Raw genomic sequence first — 6,620 nt, forward strand, 5'->3', positions numbered from 1 at the left:
CAGGTCCCTATGCCTGTCATCTTTGCCTAATAGATAAAATTAGATAAACAGTTTTCTCTCCCACGTGTCCTCACCATATTGTGTTGCCTTATTATATGTCCTAAAGTAGAAGAACCAACAATGGCCCGAAACCTTAAAAACTGTGAGACAGAACAAACCTTTCCTCCTAAAATCACCTGTCTCATGTATTCAGTTATATTGATGGAAAGCTGAGTAACATGATGACTGCTTTAGAGAACTTGAGAAATATTATAGGTTTTTCATAATTGTTACCTTGAAAAATTGCCATAGGTTCAAAAGATTAAGCTTATTTCCCAACTAAACTTAACAAATATATATATATATATATATATATATATATATATAGGCTGGAAGGACAACCAAATAAAAATACTACAATATAATACTAGAAAAGACTACATTTTATTCAGTACATTGTGCTGCATATTTCTAGAGCATTACACAAATACTATGTATTCTCCTGCTAGTCATAATATAGAGGGAACCTCTGTGGTGCTTTGTAAGCTGTATTTGGTTTCTTCAAACTCTGAGATTAATTTCAGTATTATTTTTAATTAACATACTAAACAATGGGTGTTGTGAAATTTTCATTGCCTTGCTTTATTCTTTTTTATTTTCTTTTAAAATTTTATATTAGTTTATTTACTTTATATACTGAGGTGCCCTTACCTCCCTTCCTCCCAGTTCCCCTCACTTGCTCTCCTTCTTCCTTCACCTCTCCCTTTTCCCCCAGGAAAGAGTAACCCCCTTCCCAAGGGGCAGGTACATATACCTTCTCCAACACATCAAGTCACATCTGCACTGAGAATATCTTCATCCCGTGATGCCCTTCAAGGCAACCCTGCCAGGAGAAAGTGACCCAGAAGCACGCAATAGAGTCAATGTTAGAAAAAGCACCTCCCTACACTTCCAGGGGCCCCATATGAAGACTAAGCCACCCATCAGTTACATGTGTGCAGGGGGCTGAGGTCCAGATCATGCATGCTGGTTAGTTGATGTCTCAGTCTCTGAAAGCCCCCATGGGACTAGGTTAGTTGTTTCTGTTGATCTTCTTGTGAGTTTCCTGTCCTCTCCAGGTCCTTCCATCTTTCCCCCAACATTTCATCAGGACACCCAGAGCTCTGCCCCATGCTTGGCTGCAAGTCCCATCTGTCTTGATCAGCTGCTGGCTGGATCTTCCAAGGGGACAGTCGTTAGGCATCTGTCTGAAAACACAGCAGAGCATCATTATTACTGTCAGAGCATCATTATTACTTCCAGGTGCTGGCTCTATACTGTGGGGTGAATCTCAGGTTGGGCTAATTACTGGTTGGAACTTCTCTGAATCATTGTTCCCTCTTTGTTCCTGCGAGATAATTTTGGCACACAAGTTTTCTTGGTGGGTTGTTGCTCCCCTCATTCCACTAGTCCTGCCTGTCTAGGAGGTAGTCACTTCAGCCTTCAGGTCCTCCCGACCTCCACCATTTATACAATGGAATACTACTCAGTTATTACAAGGACATCATGAAATTTGCAGGCAAATGGACAGAACTAGAAAAGATCATCCTAACTGAGGTAATCCAGACCCAGAAAGATATACATGATATGTATTCACATATAAGTGAATATTAGACCTATAGTAAAATCTACAGTCCCAAAACTCTAGGTAAAAAAGGGCCCAAGGAAGGATGCCAGAAGGGTAAATAGAATAGACTGCAGAAGTGGATGAAGAGAGGGAACTGAGCAGGAGATGGAATGGGGCGGGAAACAAGAATGGAGATCAGATGTGGGAAGAACGGTGGTGGGAGGTGAGAGGACTAAGAACAAGGAGAGAAACGGGGGGGATCTCTTTGTGAATCTTGAGGTCTGATACCGGATAGGCTCCTGGGAGAATATGTGTGTGATTCAAGCTGCTTTATTCCTATTTCTCTTTTCCTACTAGTGTCCACATTACTGCCCCATCCTCCTGGTTTCAAATTTCTCTCTCCACTCCCCTTCTCCCACTCTTCAGGCTTCCCCCTTGCCTTTTATAGCCCACTTTCTTTTTACTTTATATATTTATTTTATTTTTAATTATGTGGTATGTGTGTGCAAATATGTCAAAGCTTTGGAGGACAGAGGCTTTAGAATACCCTCCAGCTGCAGTTATAGTAGGTAATCAGCTACCCAACATGGGTTCTAGGAACTACGCTTGTGTTCTCTGCAAGTCCTAAATGCCAAACCATCTCTCCAGCAACCTAACTTCTCTCTCTCTCTTTCTCTCTCTCTCTCTCAAACACACACACACACACACACACACACACACACACACACACACAATTAATCTAATTCTCTTCATGAGACATAGTCAAATTGTTAAATTTTACAGCCTGGACATGATCTGTGAGGTTTGGTGGAGTAAAAATGTGAGAGTGGGAAAAGTGAGTCAATGAATGTCTGACTTGTATCAACTATCCATGTACATATTAATTTTGTGTGTTTCTGTACCTTCCAGGAGGCCCAGTCACCATATGGCCAGGATGAAGGATGAAGGATGAAGCACCTGGTTCTGAGTCACAAGACCTCTCATCCTGCTGAGGGTGTGGGAAAAGGAGATTTTCTCTGCAATAAGTGTTACTCCTCTTTTAGCTGGACTGCTGGCACTAGGCCAGTTCACAGTGAGGAGTTCAGGGATCTGAGACCCAGCCAAGTAGCAACAAGAAAAGGACTGAGTTCCTTCAGGAACACCCTGCAGCTCCCTCCTGCAGAATGGCACTAAGGCAGGAAGAGAAGAACAGCAAAAGCAAAGAAGCTATAGGAGGTCAGGAGGGCTATAGCAGTGATGTCAGCAGTTATGTGGCAGCTACCTGGCCAGAAGTTGAATCCAGAGGGTGATTGGGTGGGGTGTCCAATGATGAATTCTTCTAAAAGGGAGGCTCTTATTTCATCAGTGCTAGAGCTCAGTATAAACAGCCAGTCTCAGATGTCCTTTAGGGAAATAGATGATGCTCTCTTCTTTATTTCATGTGAAACAGGGACTTATAAACTGTGGGCAGTGAGGAGGGTCTTTGAGAATGAATGCTTCTCATTGGGGCTTGTGACACTGGTGATACTATATTTGCATGAGGAAAGATAACAGGTGACAAGTTCATGTGACTGACCACCTGCAGCCACTTGGAGCTTGTGTTACATGCTCCTGAGACAGGCAAAGAAACAGGATAAAGCTTTGTCCCACACCTTTCTTCTCAGGATGAGATGTTAAATCTCAAGTTTGAGATTTCCAAGGTTTGAACATGCCCCATCTCGGCAATGCAATGTCACTTCCTCTGGAGGCACAGTTCACTAGCCTCACAGTTTTGATGTTATAGAGGTAGTAATTTGCTATTCCAGGTATGATGTAGTAACATACATATGGTTCTTTAAAGTAACAACATAAATCACACTGTTCACAATTAACCTTATAGTTCATTTGCCTTTTAATATTATCTTTTGACTACAATTTACTGGTACTCTCCTCTCTTGAGTGGGTCAGATTATATCATTCTCTTCATGGTATAGAGAAAGGTTTTGCTATGTGTATTCAACATTTCTTCCCAACAACTGCTGTTAATGTCTTTCATGTTTTTAATGGTAACTTAAGTCAATGGACAAGAGTTTGTCTTCATATTAATTAAAACAACTAGCTTTATCCAGAAGGTATGAACATATTGACATTTTTAACCATGTTCTTTAGTCCGCAGAAATGAATTCACACTGTCCAATTGAAAGTCTAGTTAATGTGGCCAGCGTTTTCTGTACTTAATTGAAAAACTGAATTTGAGTGATACCTTTTGGTCACCAACTGCATTGTACATATATTGACATTTCCCTCAAAAAGAGGTTATCAAAGTATAACATAAGCATAAAAGTAGTTGGTGTAATAGTTGTTGTAATTGAATAGAAGATGTGGATAGACATGGGAATTGGGAGAAGACAGGGAACAGGACAGGAGCCTAACACATAGAGCCTCTGAAAGACTCTACCCATCAAGGTATCAAAGGAGATGATGACACCGATAGCCAAATTTTGGGCAGAGTGCAGGGAATGTAATAGAAGAAGTGGGAGACAGAAAGATGTGGAGAGGACAGGAACTCCACCTGGAGACCAACAGAGCCAAAACACCTTGGAACAGGGGTGTCTGCAGAGACTGATACTCCAATCAAGGACCAGGCATTGAAAGGAACTAGATGTCCTACTCAAAAGAAGTCCATAGGCTGCTCAGTTTCCAAGTGGGTTCCCTAGTAAGGGGTACAGGGCCTGTCTCTGACAGGAACTCAGTAGAAGGCTCTTGGATCACCACTTCTTGGGGGGTGCAGCCTTTCCAGATCACAAAGGAAGATGATTCAGCCAAGCATGATGAGATCTGATAAGCTAGGGTCAGATAGAAGGGGAGGAGGTCCTCCGGTATCAGTGGACTAGGGAGAGGCATGGGGAAGAAGAGGGAGGATGAGTAGGACTGGGAGAAGTTTAGGGTGGGGAGCTACAGCCTGCATGCATAGTGAATAATTTTTAATAAATAATAATAGATAAAGTTTTACAAAACTTGGGTTAGAAAAATGTTGGTTGGAATCAGACAGTCCCCTTTATATGCTGAGGCATATCAGTCAAGCTAATCCTGTTGAGCTTTTCCTTATGTGAAAAGGTGGAATGAAATAGCATTTTCGAGGAGTATAGAAATTAAGTGATGTATTACATTAGTATGTCAAACATGCTAATTATACTTTAATTATTCAATAAATGGAAGTTCTTTTTGATTAAATTTTATTTTTTATATTAATTACAGTTTATTTACTTTGTATCCCAGCTGTAGCCCCTCCCTCATTTTCTCCCAATCCTACCCTCCCTCCCTCATCTCCTCCCTGCCCCTCTCTAAGTCCACTGATAGGGAAGGTCCTCTTCCACTTCCATCTGACCCTAGCTTATCAGGTCTCATTAGGACTGGCTGCAATGTCCTCCTCTGTGGCCTAGCAAAACTGCTCCTCCCTCTGGGGGGAGGGAGGCCAAAAAGCCAGCCACTGAGTTCATGTCAAAGACAGTCCCTGTTCCCCTTACTAGGATACTCACTTGGATACTGAGCTGCCATGGGCTACATCTGAGCAGGGGTTCTAGGTTATATCCATGATTGGTCCTTGGTTGGAGAGTCAGTGTCAGAAAAGCCTCCTGTGTCCAGATATATTTGGTCCTTGTGGAGCTCCTGACCTCTCCAGTTCTTACTAACTCCTCCTTTCATATGATTCCCTGCACTCTGCCCAAGATTTGGTTATGAGTCTCAGCATCTGCTTTGATACACTGCTAAGTAGAGTCTTTCAGAAGCCCTCTGTGGTTGGGTTCTGACCTGTTCCCTGTTTTCTTCCTCTTCCAATGTCCATCTCATTTGTCTTTCTAAATGAGGATTGGTCATCTTGCCCCAGGTCATCCTTGTTCAGTTTCTTTAGTTGTACAGATTTTAGTATGTTTATCCTATCTTATACATCTAGTATCCAGTTATAAGTGAGTATATACCATGTGTGTCTTTCTGCTTCTGGGATAACTCACTCAGGATGATCTTTTCTAGATCCCACCGCTTACCTGCAAATTTCATGATTTCCTTTTTTTTTTTTTAATTGCTGAGTAGTATTCCATTGTGAAAATGTACCACAGTTTGTGTAATCCAATGCTCGCTTTGGCAGCACATACACTAAAATAGGAACTATACAGAGAATATTAGCATGGCCCCTACACAAGGATGACACCCAATCATAAAGAATAAATGGCACTTCTAAATATTGCTCTAATAGTCACCTAAAAGTATATGTTTTTAAATGATATAGCATAGGAAGAAAGGATACTCTTTTTTGAAGTTTTTAGATTTTTATTAATTACACTCTATTCACTTTGTATCTTAGCTGTAGCTCCCTCCTTCATTCCCTCCCAATTCTACCCTTCCTCCCTCATTTCCTCCCATGCCCCTCTCCAAGTCCACTGATAGACGAGGTCGAGGTCCCTCTCCTCTGACCCTAGCCTATTTGGGGTATCATCAGGTTTGGCTGTATTGTTTTCCTCTGTGGCCTGGTAAGGCTGCTTGCTCCCACCTCAGAGGAAGATAGTGAAAGAACCAACCACTGAGTTCATGTCAGAGACAGTCCTTGTTCCCATTATTAGGGTACCCTGTTGTACACTGAACTGCCATGGGCCAAATCTGAGCAGAGGTTCTAGGGTATTTCCATGCATGATCCTTGGTGGGAGTAACAGTCTCAAAAAGGACCCTTGATTATTTTGCTCTCCTTGTGGAGCTCCTGTCGCCTTCAGGTCTTTCTATCTCTTTTTCCTTCTTTCATAAGATTCCCTGTACTCTGCCCAAAGTTTGGCTATGAGTCTTAGCATCTGTTTTGATACCCTGCTGGGTAGAGTCTTTCAGAGGCCCTCTGTGGTAGGCTTCTATCATTTTGCCTGTTTTCTCTCTCTTTTGATATCCATCCAGTTTGCCTTTCTGAGTGAGGAATGATCATCTTACACAGGGTCCTCCTTCTTGCTTAGTATCTTTAGATATGCAGATTATATTTACTTTATATATTATATTTATAGAACATTTCACTCAAATAGAAAATAATATACCTTCTTCT

The 6,620-nt window shown here is 41.7% G+C and overlaps 1 non-coding gene across 1 annotated transcript; it reads left to right on the plus strand.

The window, feature by feature from the left end:
• The first annotated feature begins 5,671 nt into the window (after positions 1-5,671).
• LOC129680554 (U6 spliceosomal RNA) lies at positions 5,672-5,779 on the plus strand. The gene has a single exon (XR_008720703.1). It is a non-coding gene; the product is annotated as a U6 spliceosomal RNA (small nuclear RNA).
• The last annotated feature ends 841 nt before the right edge of the window (positions 5,780-6,620 follow it).

The sequence above is a fragment of the Psammomys obesus genome, unplaced genomic scaffold, assembly GCF_907164565.1.
Source record: "Psammomys obesus unplaced genomic scaffold, mPsaObe1.curated_primary_1811, whole genome shotgun sequence".
Lineage (NCBI taxonomy): Eukaryota > Metazoa > Chordata > Mammalia > Rodentia > Muridae > Psammomys > Psammomys obesus.